Raw genomic sequence first — 12,814 nt, 5'->3', positions numbered from 1 at the left:
TATTTATTCTGCCCCTTTTTAATGGCACCTCTATGTTCCAAGTAGCTGAAGGTATTTATTCAATATTTATGCCAAAAGACCTTGGAAGACAATTAATGTGAGCAAATATTTCTTTTTTGGTCAAAAGTAAGACATATAATCAAATATTACAATTTAGGGGTAGAGAGTTCACAGTTTTAGCACAAATATTGAAAGGCTGATAACTTTTCAACTTGTTTCATTTAAAAAATAATCTAAATCAATAATATGTTAAACAAACATTAAGATGGATATTTCTTTTTAAACTACTCCATTTAATTTGGTAGTAATATTGAAATAAATATAAAACTGAAGTAAAACTAGTAAGCATAACAAATCAACTTGACCTAAACTTATCACATGTAATTATATGGTATGAGCAAAAGAGACTGTACTTTAAAAGAGTATAAAATGCTATATAAGCCACAATAGTAATAATTTAGAAAGAACAGATACCTAGGAAATAAGCACTCCTAAATTTTGAAAACAAAATTAAATGCATAATAAATTCCAGGAAGTTTTGAAATGATGAGACAGCCATTATTTTGAAATGTCCAGTTTTAGAAGTTGATTTGTAAGTGAATTTGAGATGATCATTGACTTACATGCAGTTATAAGAAATACAGAGGGATTTCTCATACCTTTTACCCAATGATAACGTTTTCAAAACCCTAGAATATCATCACTAGGATTTAGACCTTGATGCAGTGAAGACTCCAAATGGTTCTGCCAGGATCTCTAGTGGTATCCCTTTGCAGCTCCCCCCACCTCCTCCCATCCTTAGCACCCAACTAATCTGTTCTCGATTTCTAGGGCTTTGTTAATTCAAGAATGTTATATGTATGGAATGATATACTATACAACCTTTTCAGATCAACTTTTCAGCATACTTTCTCATAGACTGATCCAAGTTGAGTGTATCAATATAGTTGGCTCATGCTTTATTGCTGAATAGTGTTCTATGGTGTGGATGAACCATACCTGGTTGAATCATTCACCAATGAAGGACATCTGGATGGTGTCCAGTTTGGGGTTATTAAGAAAAAAAAATCTTTTGTATACTGGTGAACATTTATGTACAGTGTCTTATGTGAATATAGGTCTTCATTTCTCTTGGATAAATGCCCAAGAGTAGAATTACTGGGTCATATGGCAATTGCTTGTTAAAATTTATAAGAAACTGTCAAATTATGGTCTCTTGTAGAATTTTTAGGATTTCCTATACACACAGACATCTACTCCCCAAAATTTACTTTTTAATTCCATCCAATATGCTTTTTGTTCTTGTATTATGGCACTTCCTTGGATCTCTAGTAAAATGCTATGTGAGAAAGTGGTGAAAAAGGACATCCTTGCAGTGTTCCTAGTATTAGCAAAAAAGCTATTAATGTTAAAAGATGATTATCAGCTGTAGATTCTTTATAAATGTCCATTATAAAGTGGAGAAAGCTTTTTTTTCCCCAATCCTGAGGTTTCCTCTAATGGCTTTTCTGCATCAATTTAAATGATTATATGATCTTATACTCTTAATCTGTTAATGTGGCAAATTACATTAATTATCATATGATAAAACAATCATGCATTTCTGGGACAAATCTAACTTGGCCATGGAGAATTATCCTTTTAAATATTGTTGAATTTCATTCCCTAATGTTCTGCTAAGGATTTCTATGTGTGTTTACATGAGACACATTCTGTAACTTTTATTTTTTTTAAGATTTTACTTATTTATTCATGAGAGAGAGAGAGAGAGAGAGAGCAGGCTCCATGCAGGGAGATTCCATCCTGGGACTCCAGGATCATGCCCTCAGCAGAAGGCAGGCGCTAAACCGCTGAGCCACCCAGGGATCCCCTATTCTGTCATTTTTTAGTTGTGTGTATGTACGTGTTTCCTGGTACTCATTGTAGGCTCATAGCTTGAGTGGACAGGTTGTTCAATTCTCTTGCTTCATCCTTAGTCTTAGGCAGGACTTGTATACCTAAACCTCAGAAGTGAGGCCTTCTTAGAAGTCCTGACCCCACCAGGTTGTCAGTAAACCTTTTCCTACTACTCAGTGCAGAGCCTAGACCATGAATTCTCTGCCTATTACTCAGCTGCAGAGGTCTTCTGCCTCAAGTCAATGCAGAGTCGTAGGGGTGAATAAGTTTCTTGTCCCTCTTCTAGTAGCAGATAGCTTTTGTCTTTATCAGAGCAGAGTCTGGTATACAGACATGCTATTTGTCTCCCTGTGACAGTCAACCACTACCATAAACTTGTGCAGAGTTTAGTATGCAGAGAGTTTCCTCTAAGTTTTGCTGCATGTCTGGGAAATCCTGGGAAATCCCTGCATGTCTCCACCATAGAGTCTCTTTTCTCTTAAGCCTCTTGCCCTACCACTAATGTTCCTTGTGAACCATGGTGGATGACAATAAACATGAGATGTAAGGTGGTGGCTGACTTCTTTTGGGGATATTCCTGGGATTCTAAACTCTCAGGCTAGCCCAGACCTTTAAGAATTTAAAATATTCGGGATCATTGGGTGGCTCAGTGGTATGGCGCCTGCCTTTGGTCTAGTGTGCGATTCTGGAGTCCCAGGATTGAGTCTGTGTCGGGCTCCCGGCATGGAGCCTGCTTCTTCCTCTGCCCTCTGTCTCTGCCTCTCTCTCTCTCTCTCTCTCTATGTCTATCATGAATAAATAAATAAATAAATCCTTAAAAAAAAAATTTAAATTTTTCAGTTGCTTGATGTCCTGCTTCTATGGTAGGCACTTCTTCTCCCTACAGACCTGCCTAAAGCAAGCCAATTCATTTATTTTGTCTCTCCACCTTACCTCTCTGAACTGCCACCCACTCTTTGGATCTCATTTCACTAGGTGGTCTTGCAACCTTAGTCATGCGATATACTTTTAAAAAAAAAGATTTTGAGGGCTACTTTGTATTTCTTTTTGCTGTTAAAAATTATATAATGTTTTCCTGTTGCTTTCTACATAATAGGAGGTTGAAGACTAAGCAAAGCAAACATGCTATAATTTTTATTATAAGGATTTCCAGACATAATGATTAGTATTTACAAAGGAAATATGATTAACCATTTCCACAGAAGAGTAAAACATTCTTTTTAAAAAGTTAAGTATATGAGTATGTATATGAATATATATATACATATATATTGATTTTTAATATTTTCAGCTCATTGGACAAGGTAGGCCCCCTCATGGTCACTATCTGTCATGTATTAAATTTAGTGTCAATTCCATAACGTCCATAACTTTATGCCTACTGCAGTAAGAAATAGACCACTGAGGAAAGTGAAAGCTCACAAAAATAAGGTCAGCAAGATATCATCCCACTGTCCCGCAGAAATATGTCTTGTAGCTAAGGAGCTCTACTATCTGTGCAATATGGGGTCATGTTCACAAGGGGATATGTTCTCCCTTCAATTTTACTTCTTTTATAGGAAATGATGAGAAAGCATCAATTCAGTGAAAGAAAACCCAGGCAGCTTGGTTCCAAGCAAGTCTCAGTTCGGTACTTCATGTGAATTTACTAATCACAAACAAATTTCTGATAATTAACATTAACAACATTTTTTTTCTTCCAATACTACCAATTCTTCCCTCTGAATAATGATGCCCAGTCTATAATAAGCATTGTATCCTACATAAAATAAGCTGCTAAAAAACATATGCACACAGGGTTGTAGGGGTAGCCCATGAACTAATCTTACTCGAAAGATAGTAGTACATGCACAGAAGCACCCATATCTGGAAGGAAAATAGGTCAGAGACTCATTTAGGTATTATGTAAACATGAGAAATTTCAGGAACAACATTAAATTTAATAAGATAATTATCTATACCAGAAAACTATAAATGAGATCTTCATGTAAAAGAACTCTGTAAATTGCATCAAGATAACCCTAGTTGTTATTTAGATGCTTAAATAGAATTGTTTGAGAGAATTTCTTACATTTTATTCTGTACCTCTGCTTTATTTCACCATTACGGTGATTTTTATAGTGAACATGCCTGCTTGTAAAGTAATTTTAGCAAATGTTTAAAAGTATCTTCCGGGCTGAGTGTATTAAGTTTTATATAAGCTGTGTTTTCGATGTTCTGCTTTATTGCGACTATGTCCATGGACCCTATAGTGTTTATGTAAGCTGCAGGCTACTGCCATCATCTTTAGAACATCTAACCAACTGCTTTTATGTCTTTAAGATACTCTAACAACTAAAATAACATTGGCAATAAGCACATCAGGAAATAAAGATACATTTCAGGAATGGACTTCCCTAAAATTCTGCCTCTCTGATGGTTGAATAGGCCCATAAGTGCTTTTGTAGCTTTTGCAGATAATCAAGAATGGGATTTCTGTTCAGATTTTTTACTCTCAGAAAGAGTTTATTTTCACTTAAGAAAGAGAATATGTTCTGATAAAACCATATGTGTGATGGTTTCACTGTATCAATTTTTACGGCAGTATTTGGACTTCTTTGATTCTTTTTGGAAGTAGGGGGAAATGCCTGGTTAATTTGAACAGCGTCTAATTAAGCTAACACTTTGGAGTAGTTTTATCTAGATTCTCCCTTAGAAATTCACACAGAACTAAAGTGATATGCAAGTTCCATATATTTCTTTCCCTTTTCCCCGAAAACTTTCAAAATCAATAGTATCATGCAATGACAAAATTTAAAATAATTAAAAATGCTCTGATTTATAAAATGAAAAGTTTTAGAATTTTAAAATGGGTGTACACAATAGAATTATGGCAGGAATCTGGTATCTAATTAAAATTTAGAAGGCTGGAATAGGAGGACATTGAAATTTCTTTTTTTAGTTTCTAATCCTTAGCACATTCTGTGCATTTTCCTTGTATTTATGTTAATTTGATTTTGTAATTTGGATAGAATTAGATAGTGAGGATTAGAATTCTCTATCTTTCCATTATATCCCAGATGCAAACTGTTAACAACTTACTCTTTCATGTGATGGGCACTAACAAGGACAATGAAATAAATTAATTCACCTAAGAAAAGAATGGTATTATGCTGTTCACAATTATATAGCAGTCTTTGGTTAATGTGCTTATACTTATACATTTTAAAATGTAATATTCTTGTTTTACAATCCTGTTATAGCTATCAATATGATTTCTATTATTTTGGGGGCCCAGAGGTGGAGCATATATATTAAATTAAAAAATTGCTGAATATAAGTCTTGACTTATCATTAATAACAATAATCAGTGTTTTTAACATAACTGTTACAAAGTAGAATATAATTCTTATTAAAGAATTTCAATAAAGTTGTTTAATAATAAAGGTATATTAGGTCAAAATACAGAAAATTACTTCTATTAGGGACTGAGATATGGTTAAAATATCTTCTAGAATTATATTTTTTTATTTAGCTTTGCATACATGGTGGTTTCTTATGATATTTAATGATGACACACAAAAAAGAGGTTTTCTAAACACTTATTGTATGCTTAAAATATAATTTTTATAACTTTCAAATTAGATGGACAAAAGCATAGCCCATGTATAATTTAAGGAAAGAAAATAATGGAATGAGGGGCACTTGGGTAGCTCAGTTAGTTAAGCAAACAACTCTTGATTTCAGTTCTGGTCATAATCTCATGGGTCGTAAGATCAAGCCCCATTGGGTCTCCATAGTCAGCAGGGAGTCTGGTTGAGATTCTCTCTCTCTCTCTTCCTCTGCTTCTCCCCCCACTCATATGCTTGTCCATGCTTTCTCTCTCTCTTCCTCCCTCTCTCTCTCTCTCAAATAAATCTTTTTTTTTTTTAAAGAAAATTAGCAAAAGTAGGGGGAAAACATTTAGTTTTTGATGTAAACTTGGTAATAGAAGAAGGTGTAAATATTTGAAAATGACACTATTTCCTTTATTCTTACAAATATTATTACATATTTGGAACTGCACTGGTTCAAATTTAATTGAATTTTTCTTCCAATATCAATTTTCCATAATCATTTAAAAGTGAAACACTGTGGAATCAGGTCATGTAAATGGTTAATTCCTTAAAGAAATATATATTGAAAACTTGGTCTTTATCACACACTGTAGTAGGCATTTGAAATGTAGCTATGGTTCAAGTCCAGGAATCCAAAAAGTTTAGAGTCTAGAAATAATAATGCACCAACAATATAAGCTAATATTTTTAAAAACTAGTAAATATATATGTACATGACATAAATTATCATAGTTACTGTAAAAGTAATCCTGAAGATACCATCAATATATCCACTTTATAGCCAAAAATCATTCATTGTTAGACACCTGCAGAGCAGGATTGTATAATTAAAGGGAGTTTAGTCTCTTTAAAATATCTCCCTATAGAATCAGGATAATTTACAGACTAGCCTAGTGTTCTGAGCTATGATTTTTGTGTATATTCTTTTTTTCTTCCTCAAGCTTTTATTTAAATTCCAGTTAGTTAACATATAGTGTAATATTAGTTTCAGGTTTAGAACTTAGTATTCATCACTTACATACAATACCCAGTACACATAGATTTTTGTTTAGATTCTTAATTGAACTTCTCCTTTAGTTAATCTCAATGACTGCTGTTTTCCTATTTGAAAATGTGGAATCATGTTGTCCAAATCTCAAGATTTCTTTTTAATGGCTGCAATCAAAATTAGGGAGTCACAATAATAAATACAAACTAGAAATCTTAGGGGGAAATTTTAAATGATTAAAATTGGCCATATACAAAGGAAAGTTAAAAATGTGTGCAAAAAAGCAGAAGAGACACATGAATGAAGATTTACTGAAGGAAGTCTTAAAGGAATTAGTAGGATGGTCACAACCATATTATCACACAGCTTGAATTGGGCATGGCTGGTCTGACTTTCCCGTGGCCTATATTTTGTTAGAACACGGATCCATCTCCATAATGCTCAGAGTGTTTTCAGAGTTAGGACTATTGTAAACATCTATGCAGCTTAATTGAGGGAGTCTTTAGTTTTTGTTTCTTAATTGAGTTATCCTGGACCTTCTAAGCTGGATGTTAAACTGATACAAAGACAGAGAAAACAAGCCTCCAGGTAGTCCAGGATGGTCTCCCCTCAGATCTATGAGCTCTGCACTTTTCCAAGCCATACAGTCTATGGAAGAGCAGATTTGTGTATAAAGATTAGTTCTGTCGATATCTAAGCACTTTCATTTGATGCCGTGATTATTCCTTAGGTCACCCAAACAAGCCTCTGAATCTGTTTTTTTTATTTTTTTATTTTTTATTTCCCTCATAAAATGGCCAGACACTTTCTAAATATGTCAAAGTCTATTCTCTTTTTACTATTCTTTCTACCTTGGTTCACATTCTTATCACTGTCTTCCAATAATTGCAGTAATCTGATGTAACTTTTTTGTCCTATTGCACTTTTTGCTCACAACTGTTTTTAAAGCATTACCAATATTTATTTCTAAGAAAAAGCACAGAGGGAAGCCCAGGTGACTCAGTGGTTTAGCGCCTGCCTTTGGCCCAGGGCGTGATCCTGGAGTCCTGGGGTCAAGTCCTGCATCAGACTCCCTCCAGGGAATCTGCCTCTCTCTGCCTGTGTCTCTGCCTCTCTCTCTCTGTGTTCTCTCATGAATAAATAGATAAATAAAAATCTTTTTTTTTTTTAAAGAAAAAGCACAGAAACTTGAAATACTTTCTCCTGCTGCCCATTATAGAAGGGTTCAAATAAGGCCTTGCAAACATCTTGAAGTGAACATATTCTGGGATGCTGGAGGAGAACAAGGAAGTGGGTGTGGTTTGAGAGGGGTGAGCAGGTATGTAGGAGGAATAGTAACACCACCTGCCAAAGAGGTAATGGGACCAATTTTTTTCAGAACTTTGGTGATGGTGAGGACTACATTTTACTGTGGAATCCTTATTTTATTTCTTTTCCCTTTATTTATTTTTTAATTATTTTATATTATTTTTTAAAAATTATTTTTTATTGGAGTTCAGTATGCCAACATATAGCATATGACCCAGTGCTCATCCGCCAAGTGCCCCCCTCAGTGCCCATCACCCAGTAACCCCAATCCCCCACCCACCTCCGTTTCCACCACCCCTTGTTCATTTCCCAGAGTTAGGAGTCTCTCATGTTCTGTCTCCCTCTCTGATATTTCCTACTCATTTTCTCTCCTTTCCCCTTTATTCCCTTTCACTTTTTTTATATTCCCCAAATGAATGAGAATATATAATGTTTGTCCTTCTCTGATTGACTTACTTCACTCAGCATACTACCCTCCAGTTCCATCCACGTTGAAGCAAATGGCGGGGATTTGTCATTTCTGATGGCTGAGTAATATTCCATTGTATATATAGACCACAGCTTCTTTATCCATTCATCTTTTGATGGACACTGAGGCTCCTTCACTGTGGAATCTTTAGAAGACAGGAGTGGCATAATGAAATTTGTTTCATAAGGATTATTCTGGATGCTGTATCTTGCAAACAAAAGTAATTATGACACAACTATGATAATCCAGATGAGAGAGGACTGTGGCTTGGCCAAATGGTAGTAGTAGGGGTAAGGAAAAAGAGAGGATTCTCTTGTGATTCTAAATAAATATCTAAGAAAATAAGGGCATGAATTTATATCTTTCTTAAAATCATGTGAAATATGAAAAGTTGTATATCTTTGAAACAAGTAAATAAGAGAAATGGCCAGGATCCTTCTTCTGATCAATAATGGTGAGAATGCAGAGTAGTGGTTAAGCTTATTTTCACTATGTGTTTACCAATACCATTTTACAAATTGTGGAGCTCTTAAGATTTCTACAGACAAATAAGTCTACTTTACCATCAGAGGTTACTGAATGAAATCAAATGTCACTTCCTTCATAGCTCTTATTAATGGTCTGAATGTTTTCCTTCCTCTTGATTCTCTTTCTCAGTAACAATGAATGCACTGATGGATAATAGTTAGTGATAGAAGAGGCAAATTTGTTAAGAAAAATTGATATTGCTTCCAGAAATATATTCCATAATACATTTTAATTCAGACATTGTGGAATAGGTCAGAATGTCTCATTTCTCATGACACTTTTCTACCCTAATAAAATGTGTTATGTGTGTGTTGGAATGCACAAATTTCTACTATGGTTTGTAGATACCTTGAATAAAATACTGTTCACAATATCAGTTTTGGATTACACTTTGCTTGGTGTGATGACTGATTTTATATGTCAGCCTGATTGACCATGGGGTGCCCAAATAAACATTGGTTCAGGGGGTTTCTGGGAAGATGTTTCTGGAAGAGACTAGCATTTGAATTGGTAGACTCAGTATAGATGGCTCTTCCCAGTGTAGGTGGGTATCATTCAATCTGGTGAGAGCCTGAATAGAACACAAGGTATAAAAAAGAAGCAATTTGTGCCTCCTCCTTTTTTTTCCTGCATCACAATTTGAGCTGGGACATCTCCTCTTATCTTCTGTCCTACGACTGGGATTTATGCCCTAGCTACCATGGTTCTCAGGCCTTTAGACTTGGAATGAACTACACTTCTGGCATCCTAGGTCTCCAGCTTGCAAATGACAGACTATGGATTGTGGGACTCTTCAGACTCCAGAATTACGAGTCAATTACTCATAATGTCTCAATACATATATATATATATATATATACACACACACACATATATTTGTGTTATTACACATTTGTGTTACATATATATGTTATATATAGTTGTATATACACAATCATGTTAAATATATGTATGTTATATACATAGTTATATTTGTATTACATACATATCTATTATATATTTTCATCTATTGTTCATCCAACATATTTGGCATCTTTGAGGCTTTTTATCCCAAAGTGAAGTAACAGTGAAGTATCATGATGGGTAAAAGAGAGGCATGAATTTCTTTTGGGAATGGAGAATGATGATTTTGAAGGGAGAGATCAGAAGAAAGACTGGCTTCATGCCTTGAGTCAGGTGAATTCCCAGTTAAAACAACTGAGAAAAAGAAAATATGAACTTTAAACACCTGGAGCTATTTGGGTTTTTTTCTCTCTTAATGTTTTACAGGCTTGCCTACTCTATGAAAATATTTAGGGACTCACAATAATACCTGAATATTTGTATACTGCTATCCTGGAAAGTATGAGAAACATTCTTTTGCTCAAAAACATGCACTTTGTCATGGAGGCAGCAGAGAGAAGCATATTTAAAAATTGAACAGAATGAATTCTTAGGGGATAATGGTTTACTTATCTGCAAAAGAAAACCTACATGCATTTCTGGATAAGCAGATTGAGGAGTGGGATACCTATCTCTAGCTCTTCTATCATAAACCTTAATACGTATCAAGTTTAGAACCAATCTATAGGGAAAATATGTCCAATTCTTAAAGAAAGTACCATGGTGCTAAAAAATATTTCTACAATTTAATTCAGGAAAATTTTCTTCATTTCCTGACACAATGCTACACCTTTAATGAAACACAGATTCAGGAAAAAAAATAGGTACTGGGTAGATAATAAATAAATAAATTTTATTTTGGAAAAAATACCTTTTTTCACTGAAAAGTGTTACCTTTTTATAGATTCTGACTTAGAAAAAATATGAAACTCACTACAATAAAATGCATTTTGGTTTATTTTTACTGATTGATATATATTTCTCTGTGGGCTTTCATCTGAAAGCTGTTCCACAGTCCATGTGAACCAAAATCAAATGTGTCTTTAAGAGTGTTTTTAATATATTTGGCAGCAATTTGTTACCGGTTTCTTTTACTAAAGTTTAGCCATAGAAGTTGCTTTTATTTATTTTATTTTTCTTAAAGATTGTATTTATTCACAAGAGACACACAGAGAGAGGCAGAGACATAGGCAGAGGGAGAAGCCGACTCCCTGTGAGAGCCTGATGCCGGACTCGATCCCAGGACTCCGGGATCATGATCTGAGCCAAAGGCAGATGCTCAACCATTGGGCCACTTAGATGCCAGAAGTTGCTAATGTTTTTTATTTTTTAAAAAGATTTTATTTATTTATTCATGAGAAACACACAGAGAGGGAGGACAGAGACATAGGCAGAGGGAGAAGCAGGCTCCCTGCAAGGAGCCCAAAACAGATGCAGAAACAGGGATTTTTTTGTCACATTAACTTAAAAACTGAAAAAAAAATCATATTACTTTCAGTAGTATTATAAAGATGTTCCAAAATATATCAAAACCGTGGGTTATAATTTTAATCTGCTCATTAATGGGTTACTCATTTTTAAAATAGTTCTCCACAACTACTTCTTCCCAATTTACTTAATCTACAGGTTTCCATCATCATGACTTCCCTTCCCAAGGTGAAACATATTTCTAGAATGAAGCAGATCATTTTACCTCTCAAGGTCTTATTAATTGTTTTTTGTTTTGATTTCTATTTTTCCATTGCCACTGCAAAATGACAATTTTGGAGAAAATTTATGCACATTACACATGGAATCATTTTACAGTAATAAGTCACATAACAGTAGTAGCCTATCAACTCCTACTGATGACTATGCAATTAAAGGAGTATCAGATCATTTCGCATTCTTCAGGAGGTCAGCACCATATGTCACCACTAAATTATGGTTGGTGTCAGTTCTGTTAGTTGGGGCAGAGTAGAACTGAAGGGATAAGGTATAGAATGGTGAGTTACGGCATACAGCAAGCACAGTGAAATGGAAAAGCCAATTGACTTGGATAGAATGTCCAAATTTCCAGGCTTGGCAAAAAACCCAAACCTATGCTCTGGTAGAATTCACTTATAGAGGGCCAAACTGATTGTGGTCAAAGAGCATAATGAAAGTCCAATGACTTTGTTCTCAGCATATAAAGAGAATTGCATTTTCACAGGGGGACCCATAAAATTAGAGGCAAAGTGAAACACAAAATCTGAAGCTTATCAAGAAACAAGCAATAAGGGATCCCTGGGTGGCGCAGCGGTTTAGCGCCTGCCTTTGGCCCAGGGCGCGATCCTGGAGACCCGGGATCGAATCCCACGTCGGGCTTCCGGTGCATGGAGCCTGCTTCTCCCTCTGCCTGTGTCTCTGCCTCTCTCTCTCTCTCTCTGTGACTATCATAAATAATAAATAAATTAAAAAAAAAAAAGAAACAAGCAATAAAATCACGTCTTTTCAGATTAGGTGCCAAACACAGAAATTTGTTGCACATATGATAGCAATCATACTCAGAATCTGTCCTCAAGAGAAGAGAGGAAAGATGTTCATTTAATTACAAGATTCATTATGGAATTTTTGGTGATAGGTACTAGGGCCAGGAGTGGAGGACTGAAGAAAAAGAATTCTATCTCATTCACAGGCAATAGTTTTAAAGGACCTACAGACTTTACTTTCTCAATCTCACTTTCTATATTTTCCTCTTTCTATATCAAAAGCACTGGTTTTCTTACTATTCGTCATGTTCTAAGAACTGTTTCAATATGGACCTTTGAACTTTCTCTCTTGTTCTCCCATCATTGCTTTTCCAAATGATATACATAGCTCACCCTCTTACTTCCCTAAAATCTGTGCTTGAATGTAGCCCTCACATGATACCTCTAATGGATACCACTGGTTCAAATTCTAACCCAAAATAAAGGATTCACAGTAGGCTTTATGTAAATAAGAACTAGATTTTTATTTAGTTAAGCCATTGAAATTTCTGGTTGTACTAAATGTCCTAAAGTCTTAACATTGTCTGTATCTTCCTTCCTTCAAGTACTAAGATAAAATACAAAAAATGGCCAAGTTCAGCCATTACAATAACTGATTTTGAGTCCAGTTTCTGTAGAATGACTGTATATTTAAAGT

General features: G+C 34.9%; 1 long non-coding RNA gene across 16 annotated transcripts in view; it reads right to left on the bottom strand.

Moving 5' to 3' along the window:
- LOC144301774 (uncharacterized) overlaps window positions 1-12,814 on the bottom strand; it is a 268,953-nt gene that overhangs the window by 248,224 nt on the left and 7,915 nt on the right. For all 16 annotated transcript variants that reach the window (XR_013368623.1, XR_013368621.1, XR_013368611.1 and 13 more), the window contains one exon: window positions 8,245-8,402. This is a non-coding gene — a long non-coding RNA (uncharacterized LOC144301774). The remainder of the gene's footprint in view (window positions 1-8,244; window positions 8,403-12,814) is intronic.

The sequence above is a fragment of the Canis aureus genome, chromosome 30 (assembly GCF_053574225.1).
Source record: "Canis aureus isolate CA01 chromosome 30, VMU_Caureus_v.1.0, whole genome shotgun sequence".
Taxonomy (NCBI): Eukaryota; Metazoa; Chordata; class Mammalia; order Carnivora; family Canidae; genus Canis; species Canis aureus.
The sequence above is the reverse complement of the archived record's forward strand: the minus strand, read 5'-3'. Positions and strand labels throughout refer to the sequence as shown.